This window comes from Anser cygnoides, chromosome 1 (assembly GCF_040182565.1).
Source record: "Anser cygnoides isolate HZ-2024a breed goose chromosome 1, Taihu_goose_T2T_genome, whole genome shotgun sequence".
NCBI classification, from domain to species: Eukaryota; Metazoa; Chordata; class Aves; order Anseriformes; family Anatidae; genus Anser; species Anser cygnoides.
Window position 1 is genome coordinate 97,097,125 of NC_089873.1, and position 18,578 is coordinate 97,115,702.

General features: G+C 36.5%; 1 protein-coding gene across 44 annotated transcripts in view; it reads right to left on the reverse strand.

Annotated features, from left to right (window-relative positions):
- The window catches only part of ZBTB20 (zinc finger and BTB domain containing 20), a 480,501-nt gene that overhangs the window by 262,231 nt on the left and 199,692 nt on the right, over window positions 1-18,578 (reverse strand). For 6 of the 44 annotated variants that reach the window (XM_067003688.1, XM_067003590.1, XM_067003542.1 and 3 more), the window contains one exon: window positions 17,808-17,881. The exons of 36 other annotated variants lie outside the window; for them this stretch is intronic. The gene's annotated coding sequence lies outside the window, so the exon portion shown is untranslated. Of the gene's footprint in view, window positions 1-695; window positions 17,761-17,807; window positions 17,882-18,578 lie in introns of those variants that run through there. 2 more of the 44 variants (XM_048058142.2, XM_013184047.3) reach the window with 1 other exon arrangement.

An 18,578-nucleotide genomic window follows, 5' to 3' on the forward strand; every position in this document is an offset into this window, starting at 1 on the left:
CTATGGATATCAATCACGTAAATGCAATAAAAAGTGAATAAATAAAGTTCAGCGTAGCATAAAATTTTACTCTGCTTCCGCACTTGCCGCTGTTATGTGGAGAGTGACCTGACACTTTCATTCTATACATCTGAAGTTTGGAGGGGGGAGAAAAAATAAAAAAGAGAGAAGGAGGGAGAGCACAGCGCTGTGCAGAAGTCATGGATGTTCCAGAGCACACTGTGACAGGAAAACACTCAATAGGAATTCCAGCAGCCAAAAAAAGATCTTAAATAGATCCATTGTCTTCCAGTCTGAAGCCCTTAAAAAGGCTAGAAATTAAAGCCTGTGCTGCCGGCACCCAGTCGTTCTTTCCTTTCATCGGGATTTGCAGGTCTTAATGCGATCTGTCGTGAGGAAAAACAGTGGAGCTATACAGTCCGGAGAGGTAGCAGAAGTGAAAGGCAGACGAGAGTTACATAACTTGCTTTTTACATAAATATTGCAGTGAGAGGTATTTTGCTTTTCAGAAAGGAAAAAAGATATTAAAAGGCACAAGAGAATTCAATCCAGCCTCCCGTACTTCATGTCCCTCTTTCGCTTTGTAACATGCATCGAGCAGTTCAAGGGAGGTTTTTCTTCTCCTTTTTCCTATTAAACCTAAACAAATAACCAATTCTGTCTTAAATATGTTGTAATAGTTTTTCTCGTATTACCTGAGAAGTGCACCACATCATGGGAGATGGAAGAAAGTCTTATTTTAAAGCATAAGCAAGGACGGCTTGCTTATCTGCAGCACAGGGCACTTCAAATGACCATGGATGTTAAACTAACTCCCCTCGGTACAGTCTGAGAAAAGGGAAAAAAACTGCAAGTCTCCCCATCTGTTATTTCCTTTTTTTTTTTTTCTTTCCCCTCTTGGCTGTAGAAAAGCAAAATTATGCAAGAGCTTTTGAATGTAAAGCCTGTGTGTGCTTTTTTCCCTTTTTGTCTCTGTGTACACGGTATGTGATATTGCGTAACTGAGTACCGAGTGGGCGGCTAGCATTTACTATTGATTTACACTACTCCATATAATGAATTCAGAGCTCTGAGGGAGAGACGCACACGAAGAAAGACAGAGGGACAAGATGGGGATTTAAGGACGGGTGAGGAGTGGAGCCATGGAAAGAGGGGACCGAAACATCTGGGAACAGAAATACGCCTTTCTGAACCAAACAGGCTTTTCCCAGCCTCATCGTTTTGGTGCCCTTCGCCAGGTCTCTGGCAGCACAGATGCTCAACAAGAGCCACTAACCCCTCCAGCCAAAAGCAGGGTTTCCCTCCCACACCCACTGCCCAAATCTCATTAGAAACTTCAGAACAATATATACTTATGTCATTGTGGCACTTCCTGTGCTCACTGTGAAGATGCACAGGAAGCTCTTATTCAGCCACGAGGGTTAGCACTAAGAAAAATCTTTTTTAATTACTATTCTACATCAACTTTTGACTTATTCCTTCAGGATCTGCAGGCTTGTAGGAGCACTGAAGTCATAGGCAGTATGCACAGTATGTCATCTAAAGCCCTGCATCTTTTGATATGTTAGGTAGTAGCATGGGAATCAGAGAATGGCAACAGGGAACACAACCTATTTTGCTCTCTCTCTGCTGAGCAAGCACACACCTGGAGCCCTCAATTTAGACACCAGCACACCCCTAGCTCTATAATGAAAACCATATCCAGTCAATAAGGTGAAATTCTCTCATTCCCACAAGTGAATGCCCTGAATCCTTTGCCTCCAAGGTAAGACAAGGGTTTCCAAGTTCTGCCTGCTCCCACTTAATTCTAGGTCCTACAAAGCAAGGAAACACTGCCAGGCTGGCATGACACTGGCCTGTTAGATGCCACTTATTCATATTAGGTTGGGGATTTTGCTAACAATGTTGATGTGATTGTAGAGGTTTTTAATAGTTTCTAAAGCACACTTAAAGATTGAAAGACTAAAAGTAGTAGGTTTACTAAATGCCACAGCAGACATCTAGCCCAGTGGCAGAAAAAAAGAGCATGCTGATTACAAGAAAACAACTAACCAAAATCAAAAACCCAAACCAGCAGCTATCAATGCCCTTAAAGCTTCCTTTGCATTATCATCTTTGCCAGAAGACACGCATCCCCCATGTTGCTTTCTTCAAGCTCTGTATAATAGACAACACGCTTTTGTTTACAGGTCAAGCAAACAAAACAAAAAAAAATGACATTATAAAAAAGGTAGATCCTGTTTTAAGGAAATTCCATGTGTATACAATGTTTCTGACTGTTTTGTTGATTTTTTTTTCTGCAGATCCACATCTACTAACATTAACTATGATACTACCAGCTGGCACGCATTCAGAATCTCTGTTGGGATTTTAGGTTAGAGAGAAAAGGAAAATAGTAATTCTCTGTCTCACACATGCTTATTCATTTTGTTTGTACAAAACTGAAATTGCATTGAAATAACCCCAGAAATGTTTTACACACAAAGTCATGTGTGGCCTAACTAGTCTGATTTGTCCTAAAATGAAACTGATCCTTAAAGGAAAAGAGTAAGGTGTTCATAAAGAGGGACCTGGGTGTGCAATCTCAATTTAGCACTCTTTAGTAACAGGTCAGGCCAACAAAAAAATGTGTTCAGACATACTGGGAGAAAGAAATGAGACAGAGATAAACTCTCCCTGACTCTCATGGTGACATTAGAAATTATGCCTAACAATCAAACTTTGAGTGATGCTATACATGATAAGTATCTCAGGAAGACTGATCTATAGAACAGACTCAGAAAATAAAAAATATTTCCTAACCTTCTTTCTTCTGAAAAGACTGCATGTGAAGAGGAATGTTTCAGCATCAATTAATACACTTAAAGTTAGTTCACAAGTTGTAAATGTCCTCGTCAGGGATGCAGTGTAGAAGCTTAAAATGTATTAATCTCATGGGATGTTATATAAAAGAGATACACAGAGAAAATAAAGAAATGCCAACTAGGGCAAAGCAAGCTGTCATGTCAATAAGAGCAGTTCCAACAGTGCTATGCTTGTTTAACCAACAACCGGAGTAGACATATATTTAAGCACTAGTCTGAATGTTAGATTTTAAGCATCCAGCAATGGACTGCACATAACAGGCTAAGACAGAGATCAGAATCCAATAAAAATATGGGGACAGAAATTATGGAGTTCAGTTCTCATGTACATTGTACTTCAGGGGCTATCAAGCTGACAAAAGTTTCCATTAAAATCATCTTGCCTTCAATCACTCAAAAATGTTGGAAACTGCTGTGCAAATTTTCTATTCTTAATGTTTACCTCATATGCAATTCCATGAGATCTTGAATAAACAAAAGTTCATCTGTTTTGCACGTAGGGAATGTGAAAAGAAGAACATCCAGAGACTTAAAAGAAATGTGTAAAAAAGAGATTAAACTATCTATAGTATAAAGCATTAAAAATTGAAAACATGAACGGACTCATAGCTTATAAAGCCAATATCGGCTAGTTTCAAGTTTCAAGAATAAGTTTTCTATTACGATGAAAACATTATAGTTCTAAAAAGTCTACACAGTTATGAAATCCTACTAGATATTTTACAAAGGGCATCATGTACACAAACTTAGGTCAGAAAATCAAAACATAAATTTTGTTAGTGCTAACAAACTGTCTTTTTTGCATCAGAGTATGTAACAGTTTTTAACTTCTGATACATGTTCTCCCTACAACACAACATACCTGCAAAGTAGGCTTATTTGTCACTATGCGAGGTAGCTGGTTGGAGCTTGGGATTTTTTTGTTGTTTGTTGATAAGAGAAACACATCAATTGCAGATGCCATTTGCATGTATCAAAGATTCCATAGCTCTGTATTTGCTGAAAAGCAATGTGACCTCTCAGTAAAGACTGTATCATAAGGGAGAGACTAAGGTTATAAACAAGTTATTACTCTAGAATTTCATGATTTTGCATGAAAACAATGTTTCTCAGTACAATTTCTGTCTTTTTAATGACTGTAGGAGGAGATAAGCCCGGTGCTAGGTTGTCATGGGCCTTTAATGGCAAAATGAATAATAAAAAATATTAAAATGATAGAGACAAAAAATAAATACATTAGAGATGCTTGCCAACTCTTCCTGCTAATTAAAGAATCAATAAACCTTTTGCAGACCTCTTGCAACATGATTTTCCTTGCAATGAAAGAAACTCGCAACAAATATGCTTTTCTTGGCAATTTACTTTGATTTTTTTCCTATAGGCTGCTGTTTCACATGAACCTTTAGGACTCCTCCATTTTGGAAATGACTATGACACAGCAAAAGTTACTAAATTTTCCCCACCTCCCAACCAGCCAACTAAACATGTGTAATGGTGTATTTCCTAATGGTTCCTGCAGACCAACATATTTCCGAGACAGTTTTAGTTGAAATGAATGGCAGTAAAATTGGCAAAGACTCAGAAAGCAAAGTCCAAGGAGACTAGCAAAGAACTTAGTGTCAGAAAAATGGTCTCTGGATATTATTGCCATGTCTGCCAAAACCAAAAGAAGTGAGATTATGTCAGTGTTTCCATAATAAACCTCATTTTTCAAGACTCTGTAACTCAGCTGCAATGACCCGATCCAGACTAAAATCAGTACATACAAGGACTGAGATCATGTGCAAATATTTATCTATATATTTGAATTTATTTTCCCTACTGCAAATGTAATCTACTGTTATAATTTAATATGGCAAGGAATTATTAATGTAACAGAATTAGGGAGAGAAAGGAGAAGGGATACAGAAGACAAAATTCAGAAGTCACAGTGAATGCTTTCAGGGATAGCATAACTTCCCTACCACATATTCCCTATGAGATTTTCAAAAGACCATACAGTAACTGGGGGCACAATATAATACCTGTCCAACAAACCTTAAAAATTTGTTTTGGTCCCTAAATGCAAAATCCTATTTTGAAGCTATTCTGGCTGTTATGTAGCAGACTATGAAGAGACTAGAAGAGACCCAAAGGAGTTTACAGGATAGATGATGTTTGTTAATCTTTGAAGTACTGTACTTTATCACATTCATTCACCTCATACCTCTCAAATATCAGCCCTACAATCTACAGGTTTGATCCTACAGAGGTCTGAGTGACTCAGGGACGTGCAGACAAAGGGTAGGTCACAAGTCGGAGGAGCCCTCAAACTGCAGAGCGCAAGGCAGTACCCCACTGCACATGAAGACTGCTGGAACAGCTGAACACCTCCTCCAGCCCAGAGGAGAGAGCTGCTGCTTCTGCCACCGTCACCTCTAGCAGTAGTACCTCGACGAAGACCGCAAGGCCCTGCTTTACAAAATGGCTCTACTAGCTCAAGGAAATGCAAAAGTGAGAATGCCTACTGTATCAGCAGTTACAGATTTCCCCAGAGGTTCTCATTGTTCATATCTGTATGACCCCAGACTCCTATTTGTTTTTAATTCAAGTACCTCAATATGTACAGCAAAAAAAAAAGCACCTTCACAGGGTACTTCACATGACTCCAAGATCATTTTTTTTTTTTTTTTAAAGCACCTAGGTGGCTGGAAATTGGGGTCTACCCTGGATATCTAAATGTTAAAATATACCTGGAAGAGCTTATTTTCAGGCACCAAAATAGGAAAGCTGAATAAGAAATAGCTTGCAGCAAACTGTGCAACAAGTTCAGGATGCTCTAAGATGCTCTAAGCTGCCTTTCTCTTTTTATCCAATGAGGAAATTAGCTCAGACTAGATAGTATAAGAAAGCGAGAGTTACATGAGCTGAATATGACAGCAAGGCTTCCACCACTTGACATTTTAATTTTCTGTCTTTGGTTATGTTTTGTCTTATTGAGTATTGCTGGTCTGAGTGTGCATACACAGTGGCATTTACCTCTCTCCTGCTTTGCAGAGAGTCGTTCGGAATACAGAAACTTGACAATACTCATCAGCTAATGACATATTTTGAAAACAAGTAAATAAATTAAAAATAAGTGAATAATTTGTAACACAATACAGAGCAGCAGTAACAGTCTTTTGTACCATTATATCTTCATTTTTCCCCAAGACTGTCAGAGCACCTTGTAAAAAAAGATGCACACATATTAAGCACCTTGTTCCATGAGTAGTTCCAATGAAATCGTGAGACCTTTTAACAAAATAAGATATTATTCAGTTACCCAACCCTGTGACATAATTATTATCCATTCCACTTACAAATGGGGAAATAAGTACACAATTTGTGTAAGATCCCAAGCTAAGCAAGTGACAGAGCTGAAAACAGAATGCCAAACTCTCAGCTGCTGATTTCTCTGATCACCCTCATCAAAATGTTATATAATAATAATAATAATAAAGGCTTTCCAGGTCACCCAGAATAGCTACAGTGGTTTTCTTCATTTCTAATGGGATTAAGACCTTCCTGACTCTAACTACCTATATTACAGCTATGGATTGGCCAAAGTGAAATTGCTACAACAGAGAGAAAGCTGACTGCAAAAACTGGCATCAGAAATTTGCAGACAGAAGGCTAAGGTACATACATACACACACACAAACTATTTAAGTTAATTTTGTTGTGAACTTAAATGTTTTTCCCAATATTCTGCCACAGAAGTTCATCTGGGTACAGCAGCAGCAGAAAGTTGACAAAGATGGTGTGTGAGGCTTATTGTAAAAATAGAAACTAGAGGTTGCACTTTCTCAGACTGTGGGTCAGGATTTTTATTTTATTTACTTATTTTAAGGTAAAATTAGAAATGTTATGCTGTTTTCATTCTGTCTTCAATCCTGAAAGAAACTAAACAATAGCTTGCATTAAGCAAATAATTAAATATGGTAAATCTTCTGTCTTAATTGCTGCTCATATTGGAAATAAAAGTTTCTTTACCTTTTTACTACGTTTGCTGAAAGCCAACAGTGTCATCTCCCCAGTCATTTCAATGTCAGCTATTCGTTTATCATACAGAATGAAAGTAATAATAAAAGTGTGCTGATCTGCTTGCTTTCACTCTATATAGTGCCTATATTTATAGGCTTATGCTTCTATTTGAATCTATATTTATCTGCTTTATCTGCCTACAGTGCATCTGTTTCTCATACACACAGACATATATATACACACACACGCGTGCGTGCACACAAATATACAGGCATATATAAACACACATACGGGTATACCCAAAAATATGCATACTTACAGTAGGCTTCTGTTCAACAGTAAGATTTGTATAAATATAAACATATGCAGCATACACAACATAAATGAAGACACATACACAAAGAAAATCATAAACAATTAAATGAATATGCCTTGCTGGCTGTAGAAAGGTTTATTATTCAGTAGGCTGCCTTCTAAATAGGACTGTATATAATTGGTTCCCTTTACATTAGTCTGTTGCCGTAGATTTGCAAGCACTAACAATTTTGACTGTTATTTTGCCTAGAGTTTTTCTGTGTAAGCTCACTTGGCACAGCTGTGAAATCACTGCCAGCCTGTCTGCAGCCCGATTCCCCGTTGGTACCACTAGCAGTTTCCCTCAGGCTATTCATTAAAGAGGCCAGAGTTGAGTCACCCTGTACCAGTTCAGGAGACAATCCCCTAGAGGGAAAGAACAAGGTGTGACTCCAGATCCAGGTCAATCTGGCAGTTTTAAGTCCAAACATTAGTAGTGTGCTTCCCTGGGCCTTAAGAATAAACAGTATTCTCCCTAATTACCAGAGGATAAACACGGGTATTCACCTTCTTGTTAGCAGAAACCAGCGTGCCACGCTTCCCCACGTCACTAGGCAGAGTTCCAGTTGGTTTCTCCCGTCACTGCGGTCGGAGCTAGGTCCATCTCAACCTTTTTTCCTGCTAGCTAGGCTTCTGCTAAGTCTATTAGAGCTGCAAAAGGAGTTGACTGAACTTTAGTCTCTGATACTAAGGTCTCTGTGATGTTGTAATGTGATAAAGCCTGCGTTAGGCTAGTTATGGAAACAGATTATAGCATGTGTCCACTGGATGATCTTCACATCTTAATTCAGTACTTTATTCATTCACATCCTATCATCTCACAGGTGTGTTGGAGGAGGAGGTTGCACAAGATAACAACAAAGCTAAGCAACACAGTCACCGGGGACATCTGTTTCTCTCATTGGAGAAGCTATATTTTGGGTTTCCAGTTACTCGTAACACAGGGAAAATGAACTGTCAATTCAATATGTGTTACCTCTGGGCTCTCTGAAGGGAGTAGGAAACCCTGGTCCAAAACCTATTGGATATATAGACTACAGAGATAAGATACAAACATAAAGAGAACCTACTGGGTATGAAGGGCAGTTGAAAAAGGCAACCTTACCCATAAGACCGAAAAACTTCAAAATTGACCACACAACATATCTTCTCTTTTTACAGGTGTAAAAAACTGTATTCAGGTCTAAGAAAGTCTACATAAAAATCCACACAGTAAGTATATTGACAATATACTTCGTGGACAAAAAAAAATAAAAATAAAATATTAGGGTATATTTAAAAACCACAAAGTTCTAAAATCCTGCAACTCAGTACCAGGAAGAAAAAAAACACCCTTAAAAAAACTTTTTATGTCAAGATTGCATTGGCTAATTAAAACAGAAATACTACTTCCTAAATCAAAGAATTCTGGATAATTATTCTTTCATCCACTTGATAATATTTGGAAACTGGTCCTGCAGTAATTTAATGTTTAACAGGTATTAGATGGTCCATTTGAAAGGGTTTTTGGATAATCTACAGAGAAGAAGGCTTTTAAATATAATATGTATCTATTTTCTGTGTAGACAAAATTTTCTACATATCTTCACTTAATTTCTGTTTGATCATAATATTCCAAATTCTTGATCATTAAAATTAACTGCAGCTATTGAACAAAACTCAGTTCGTACTTTCCTCACTGTTAAAGTTATTCCTTACCCACTGATGACTGACGTAAGCATTTTAAATTTTAAAAAATACCATTCTTTCCTCTTAAATTGCTATTTTTTTAACTGATCAGCACAATGCATGTAGTAACATGACATCGACAGTACTTGAAAAGTTTATCTACCTAGAAATAAAATGCTAATTTGAAAAAGAAGAGAAAGGATTTTTAGTTAACTTCTGTATTATCTGACCACCACCAGTCTGGTAGGATCTATTACAAAAATACTACCATACGGCTAAAAATAACAATCTTGTGATAACTGTAATGAGCCTACATTTATGCTATTCTTAGTAGTGACCATTTAGCAAACAGTCCATTCATTTTTTTCTCAGCAGGATATTTTACAGTTTTAGCGTGTTTAAGAGCATCTCCAAATTGAAAAGTATTATTTAATTATTGAGGTGGCAACAGATTGATTACAGAATATAGTTTCTCTTTGAGAAACTGTGCCTTACATTGTACCTTTATACATATAAGAAACTATTTAAGCATTTCTTTGATGCACAAAAGTACAAACTCCTACCTCATTTGTTCAGCATTCTTTGAAATTCTGTAGGTAGAACATAAAAGGAATCTGTTTAATGCAAACTCCCTCCTTCTTTTGACAGAGAGTGAATATTACCAGAGTTCAAGAAATGCATCTACCTTTCTCTGTATACAATGTACTAAAAAATATAGGCTGGGACAAATGTCTAATACATCTTCTATTGCTTCAAGGAGAACAGCGATGTTAATACATAAATACCTCTCAAATCCTGGCGCATTGTCTGCCAATATATCTTAATATCTGACATACATGTATCGCTCCTTAGGAATCCTTCCATTAGATTTCCTAATTGGTATCTATGATCTTAAACATACTGTGTTATTTCTTGGAGAAGATTTAATGGTATGTTAAAATTCAAACTATATAAAGTAACCCTTTGCTTCCAAATAAATTAAAATATAAAAACTTAAGGCCTATCCTTGCCGCAACAAACTAGTCATGTAATTTCATGCTGATGCAGTCGAAAAGGTATATGACTCAATCTTGTATTAGTATAACTATATCCATGCATTAAGTTGATCTAGTATAATTGCTTCAGTAGAAACATCAATCCTTTTAATCAGATCAATTATATTAGTATAAAATCTATGCACATACTAGGCCTTATTGATGAGAACACCTAAGACGAAGTGGTAAACACCCAATTCCTGATTAATCTCAACAAATCTGAAGCTGCCCCAGATATATTGGACTTAAAGCAAGTAAAATATCCAGGCCACACACTAAAAAGTACAATCAAAATTTCAGAGACAACAATGCTTACTTAAAGATGAAAAGAAAGAAAATAATTGTTCAATTTCTCAACAGGCAAACAGTAATGAAAATTTATAAAAAGGAAATATTTTGTCAAGTTTAGTAGGACAAACTCAAAGAATGACATGCACATTGTAAACCAACCAAGTCTGTTTAGCAGTTCTTCTTAGAAAAGACTGAAATCTCATCAGCAACAACTGATCAATAGTGCTTTCTAACAAACAAAAACTTAAGTTGTATATATACAAGTACAGTTTGGTCCCATTATCGTCTCTCTACACAAAAGAAGCTCTCCTATTTTGCCAACAGCAATTAAAATTTGGAAAGACAGTAGGCAGTATCTTCCTGAAATATGACATTACAGCAATATCTCAACTATTTAACCCATAGCAGAAGGATAGAATTCTAACTTGGAAAATTCAGTAAAAGAAACAACAAATCTGTACTAAAATTTGAAGGCTGCAGGAATGCCTAGCTTAGCACAATGCATAGAGGTGTGTTTTTTTGTGTTTTGTTTTAAAGCGCTCCCAAGTACTATAGATGACTGAAGAACAAAATAAACTCTTGAAACTGAGATATCAGCAAATGAATTTCAAAATGTTATAAAAGACCTTCCCAAATGGCTATGCTCCAGGGCTTTAGCACTGAGTTTGATGCATCTTTTCAGGATGTTCTAGTTCTTTATTGTCCTCAAATAATCTGTGGTTCTTTGAATACTGAAAAAAACAGCCTTATTTCTCTTTGGAAGCCAGCAGAAACCAGTTGTTTAGCTCTGTAGATCATCTTGACCAAAATAATGAATTGCGTCAACAAATAAAATGCTGGCAAAAACTTTAGGAAACTATCTTAATCCTATCACTATTAACTTAAACTGATCATCCCAGCTTTCTTGGAGAAACGTTACAAATCACTTGCCTCATTTCACAATGAAAGAAAAGTATCTTCCTTTCTGCAGTAAGCACTGAAAAGATACCGAGTAGGGTTTTTGTGGATAATTATCCTGAGAAGTTATGTTGAAGACTCAAGTGGAACCTTATCCATGTGTAGAAAATACCTGATGTGGGGAAGTAAAGAAGACAGCCAAGCCCTTCTCCAAGCTATCCAGTGAAAGAACAACAGAAAACAAGCACAAACTGAAATGCAGGAAATTCCTCTTAAACATGAGAAAAAACTTTTGACTGTGAGGGTGGTCAAACACTGGATGGTTGCTCAGAGCGACTGGGGAGTCTCCATCCTCGGCGCTATTAAAAATTTAACAGGACACAAACGCTGAGCAACATGCTCTAGGTGATGCTGCATTGAACAGCAGAATTAGAGTAGATAATCTACATTGATCCCTTCTGACCTCAATGATTCTATGAAATTTTCTTTTCAGATACTAAGTTACTTCAAAATGTATTGAAATATTTCCCTGTGCATAGCTTTATTTGACTTGGTCCTGTTCAGAAATATAAAGCTTGCCTGTAGGTCCTGTAAGCTTAACAGGTAGAAGATTGAGTATACATAAAAGCATACTGAACACCATCATGAGCAGCAAAAGTCACATCCTTTATCGTGTACTTTGTTTATGATAGCTGCTGGAGACTGATACTCAGGTCACCATAATCTACACGCATCAGTTCTGTGTATCTCTTGACATGTCACCTTGCTTTACATTACTGAAATCAAATCTTCATTCTGCATTTCAACAAAGCCTAACAACTCTTTTATCCATCTGATGTAAATAAGTCAGGGAAAGAAGTAATGATTTTCTGCACCCATTCAACGAGATTTATTTTTCTAGGCTAACAGACTCTTCTGAAATTCCAACATGTGAATGAACAGATACTACCCAACTGATTTACATCATTAATACTAACATGAAGCTCCTCTTGCCTACCCTAACTTAAATTCCAAAAAGTATGGTTGTTTACAAACAAATATAAAATAATGATATAATTCCTAAACATCTTTCCATTATTTCCCTTTGTTTGGTACAAATATGAACTAGAAACAGTCACAATTTCAGCACAGAAAGAGATAAAACAATAATAATTTCATTCAGGCTTCAAAGCCTAGAAAACCAAAGCCTCAGCAAGAAAACCTCATTTTGGACAGACTCAACTGGATGTCTATATAGCTACCTATGTTCTTAAGAATTAAAACCAGTCATACTGACAAAGCAATGAACAGGAAAACAGCATATACCAGTTCTGTCTTTCACTCACAAACTCTGATCTCCTCAGAAATATGGGGGCCATATTCTGAACTCCTCAGAAATATGAGGAAAATTGATAATGGATAAATGTAACAACAGAATCAGAATCCTTTGGCTTTCCACCAGTCTAGAAGATGCTAATTTTAAAAGACAGTATTCTCAGGCATATCAATCTTTCCAAGCTTTTACTAGAGCACAGTGCTACTGAATTTTCAGCTGCTCAGAATTAAAACTAATTTGCCTTCTTGAGATTTCTGTACGTATCTACAAGTGAGAATCTTTTCAGACGTGATTGCTTAAAAATATGCTCTACAACAATTGATTAGAAGAAACGCTTAGACAGCAGTGTAATTTAAAAAGAGTTTTCATCATTACTGTCCAATTCTACATGAAGAAGAATTTGCATTTGGACTGTCCATCTTCTATTCTCAGCTCAGAACCTGTGAATTCCTTACATGGCCAGGTGATCATACTCTTACTACGACTACTTTTGAAGATTCAGAAGACGATCAATAAAGGGCTCAATAAATGGCTTATTAAGTTTTATAAAGGACTGAGTGGAACAAACTAGCTGATATTTATAATAACCTATAGATTCATCTGTAATATGCCCACAAAACGTATAATATGTACTATCCATATCAAAAATATTCTTAGAATATTGATCGATCATATATTTGCTTTTATGAATTCTTTTAAAGTGTGTCATCAATATAAGTGTAGCTGGATAAACAATTCAAGATGCAACTTGCAAGAAGGCTAGTATTTACAGCACCTGTAAACACATACAATACTTCATTGTGCAAAGACTTGAGTAATAGTTTACTGGTTTCACAAGGATGAATCCTTCACATTCCTTGGCTGCTGATCCAAATCTTATCTCCCCTTTCTGTGTAGTACCAGTAGGTATCTCAAACATCCAGGAAAACTGAGCAAATTGCACCCATAGTGACATATGGACCAACACCGCCTACAGTATAAGTAGGGAGCTGCATGGCTTTAGATTTTTAACAACTTCGAGGAAATTCCATGGAGTCTTCCAAGGAACACCATGGAGTATATATGTAGGGAGATTTTCTGAATTTTCTTATGAAAATTAATGTTAATAAATCAATGAATGGATTACTACTATGAATTCAAGCAAGTTTACCTATGTAACAATTATAATATTGGCGGTATTTCTCACTTTATGTGTAGTCATAAATTATGCATTCTGCTGTTACATCAGTAAAAATATTTTAGTGTCAGTCAAATGACCTCACATTTATTTGAAAGCAGAATCTGGTCCTGAATGTCACATCAGTGAGAGTTTAACAAAACGGAAATCTCTTGTGAGAAGGCAGTGCAGAATTTCATGGCACATTAATGAATCTTTTCTGATTGTGGTAAGGCTTTCACTTCATTGATGCACACTAAATAGCACAGACAGCTACCAGTCCTTACAGTCTGCTTTACAAAAGGAGTTTCCTGGTGACAACAAACGGCCATCCAAGAAGTTAAATACTGTCAGGAAATTCACTGGAGGAAAACAAATACGCTAGATATTACTTACTGAAAAAAAATATAAAGCATGAGGCTTATACCTTTAACTATTTAATTTTACCAACACCAAAACCAGAATGTAACTTCAGAGACTTGATTGCTGGGTCACATTTCTACATGAATCATAATTCTACTTTAATAATAGCATCTTATATTGGCTGTTTTCAGTAGAGAGTATCACGATTGTCATGCTCCAACAAGGCATCTATGTTTCTAAGTCTACAATGAGAACAGAAATTCTCCATTTTTATTATTTAGCCCCTAACTATATCATTTTGAGATAACAAGTCTACTCTCTCAAATCCAAGCAAAATTTCCTATCTAACACCACTGACTGAACCGCTGTGCTGCAGTTCCACAGATTTTCCCAGAGATACAACCACAGAGCATGACTCTGCAGCGTGATGGTTAAGCACATGGATATATGGGTAACGTGTCTGGGTTGGAAACTTTGTCAGGTGAATACATTGTACCACGTCAGTTCTGACCACGTCAGAGTAGTACATCAGAAACACATTATGGGGATAAGTGAATACAGAAACTTATTACACTTAGTGCAGGAAAAATCTAAGGGCATCATAGAAAAGCTGGAGAGAGTGATTATATAGGCTCAGGGGATATCAGCAATTATGAAAAGGACATTGCCAGCCACAACTGAAAAGCAAAGAACAAAGCCAACAATATGGTATTAATCACATGCCCTATCTGCGTATGATGCCAAACTATTCAAAGCACAGAATGTTCTTTATTCACCTCACTTTATATTACTGAATGAATATAGCTTTTATGAAAACGAGAGATTAAAAACATTGATATTAACCAACCTTTGGGCCAAATCCTACTTATCTTATTGATGCAAGTAGTTCCACTGATTTAAATAGATGTAATTACCATTGACTTCAATAGAGCTACTCATGGAGTTAGGAGGGCAGGATGTGGCTCATTGCATAAGTAAGCTTCCCTTACCACCATGAATGGTGCCAACTCATCATTTCTGACACAACCCTCCCTGCTTTCTGGTAACAGATTCCTTGACCAGAGACTTCTGTACATGCCAAAGTCTGTGACACTTTTGACACACGCACAATAAAAACTTGAATGAAATGACCGTTTTTATTTTTACCTCTTCAGAAGCAATAGACAGAATGCTGACAGCTAGAACTTCATAGCACATTTTAATTGTTCGTTCCTCCAATTCATTGTGAATGAAACATCTAGGTGGGGCTGGAATTAAGCTTCTGCAAAGACTACCTGTCCTCAGATAATTGTCATATATTTGAAAAGCATGGTACAAATTAAATCGATTTAAGGTAAGTCTCCTGGGTACAAAACAATGTTTCCAGCAACAGTTTTCTAGCAATAGTTAGCCCAACTGAATAAGACTAGACTCATCCCATTCTCTCTACTTTCATATTGAAATGCTGGGTCTTGTTTTTGACCACACCCATTCTCTTGTGCAGCATCCCTCCGGTCAGTGCCAGAATGGACAAGATTTGAGGGAGGAAAATACAGAACGCAGCAAACAACATGAAAGAGAGAAGAGAAGGAAAGAACATTGCATTTTGACAGTGTGAGAGTGATTCTAAGGCCACTGCCTTTTAGGAGCTCAATCCTTGTTCTTCTGCCATCCCGCTTCAATGACTCAGAGGAAAGCGTTGTTAAACATGTAAAATGGCAAGAGACACAGGCAAAGCAGAGGAAGGCAGAAGTCTGGAACTCTTTTTTCAATTACTGATATTTGAAGATGTACCGAAGCAGTGCTTTATGGCATTTAAGACCATTAGAATATACTGTAACCCATGAACCCCTAGCTTCAATCCCATCCTTTCACTTGCTACAGCATATTTTGAATGGCTATTTGTAACAGGGCCCAATTCTTATCTCTTTCTTATTTCATTACAGAGTTTAAGTTATCTCCATCAATCTCAAATTGCTTTGTGGACTGCTGAGATAAGAACCAGTTTCAAGATGTTATGCTGCACTGGTTCTTCCTTTTCTTGGTGAGGGGTTATTCGCTGCCCTGTGAAATCCCTTACTGGCATCTGAATGTAGTTACAGATTCAAAATTGACAGACCTATATATTAAGAGACACAGATTCTGGACACTTCAAAAAGAAAAAAAAGGCAAACAAAAACAAACAAAAAAATGAACTTTTCTTGCAGAGCGAATCTCTGCACATAGGGCATTATGAAATTCTACCTTGTTTTGCAGAAATAGTACAACAAGACTTAGATCCTGGTATGTGCACATTTTTTAAATGATTATTATCTCAAGCACACAGAATAATAGTTAATATTTCAGATTCTAAAATACAGTGGAGCCTCAATTATCCAAATTCAGTGAACCCAGACAAGGTTTTGCCCCTTGTCATTTATTAATTAAATGGTAAATTGCTTCTATTACTAATTATTTCCACAGATCCATGGGCATGCAGGGCATTTTGGTTACTCATAAACGCGATTATCGAGTTCTATTCAGTGTTCTTTCCATGTTCTTCAGATAATTGCGATTCTGATGTATTCTGAAAACCATTTAAAACATTTTTTACAATGTATTACTGGGAGAGCTTCCAGGTCTTGTACATCCTCTGGGGTGGAGGCATCCCCAAGATTGTGGGAGGCAGCACTCTTGACAAGCCAAAAGACAGGGAAGTATGTCAGCCAATACGTAGAACAAAAGTAAAACTACTTCTTGAGCACAATCTGACAATTTCTGATCCCAGCTGTATATCAGGTTGAGTGAGTGAGTGACTGTCTGAATAGGATGCCAGCAAGTCACATATTACATTAAACTCACTCTTTTCTTCTTTTTTTTTTTTTCCCCAGCTGGTCTCCATTCAAGGGAAGACAAGTTTAGCTTAAGATTTCTTAAGATCCTACAAAATCCTAAAAAAAAAAATGGTTCCAACTATAGCAAGATGTACCACACTTAAAAAGACTACGTGAGAGATTTTAAGGCTCCAGGTTCAGAACTGTGGGCAGGTCAGAATGATGCATCATCTATGGATGAAGCCATGAGAACTCAATCTTTGTAAAAAAAAAAAAAAAAAAAAAAAAATAATAATAATAATAATAATAATAAGGGACACAAGTTGGCAAAACTCAGGTACTGAATAGCAAAGCACTGCCTCAATAGACTAAATACACTTTAAGCAGAGCATCTAAACAGACAGTCAGGTCAAATAAGTAAGCACTGCAATACAAAACTGAACGTCTAAAGACTGAGCTAAGTGAAGTGCAATACCTATTTTTCAAAGACATATATGACACAACTTGAGCTGCTAGAGAAGATGTTGTGTGTTGCATTTCATAATAATGACTGAGTAAAATGCACAGGTGAGAGACGGGTGCTGGGAATTAAAGAAAGCATATATAAATAAAATGAATAGATTAAAATTAAGAAGTACAATGTTTTTTCAATTCCAGGCCTACATAGAAAGGGATAGGTGTTAGAATCATATTATGCAACATCTTCCCAAAACACTGACAATGACTATGAAATGTAAAAAAGAAGATTTGAGAAGCAACAATTAGTTAGAAAACCTGTGAAAGAAGAAGCAAGTAAAACACTAAACCTACTTTAACATGTTCATATCAAAGAACCATACTGTAATTATAATGCATGTAGAATTAGTTATCTATAGGACTGAAAAAATAACAGCAAAATCCACTACAGCAATACGCAATTTCGGAAAAAAAAATAAATCATATTTAAAATAAGGCATGTAGTAAAAAGGAAACTGAAAAAACGTTAGAAGTAAAATGCTTTAAGATGTTGCTGTTAGAAGATACGTTATCAGAGATTCAGGTCTCTTACAAGTAAAAGGAAAGCCTTACCTTAGAGTGGCTGTAATAATCTTGACCCCCAGTCGTCCACCTCAATCATTTTGAGAAACATCTCAGCAGTTTGTCTGGCAGGCACAGAAAATTACAGCCTAAGGTACTACAGAAATCCAGAAGCCATTCTGATTTACCTGAATATGCTAGATTGTAAACTGTCATAATTCGATTGCCACTTTAGATGAAAATCCTTTGCAAGGGGGCAAAATTCTCAGGGGAGAAGCTTGATATATCGCTGGATGCAGGAACTTTTAAAGTTGTCCTACAGTAACGCATATCTAGTCATTACTCTGAATTCACAAAACAAATACATAATCACCTGTGAAAAAAGAAAATCTCTAACAGGATTTTTTTATGAGCATCTTTACTAGAAGTAAAAAGCTACCATCTGAAAAGAGAAAGCCATATTTAATGCAGAAGATTTTTTTTTGAGTATGTAGAATAAAGCACGCCCATAAAAATGTTGAAGAAAAACTTTCTAAAGCCATAAATAACTTTTCCAAATACTCTACACAGAATCTGTAAGGCCAACAGATGAGGTGAAAAAAGTGTTCACAGAACAAAAATCCAAAATTAATTCATTGTATTTGTGTTCCCTATGGAGAAGTTTATAAAAGTCTGAGAAAATATGCAATGCAAAAAAAAAAAAATGGTTCTAATCTAACAGTTCTAAAGAAAATCAGACATGAAAGAACTTTACTAATAACTCTTGCACATAATCAGTGCAACAAAAGAATATTAGTGCACAACAAAATAATAGAAAGCGAC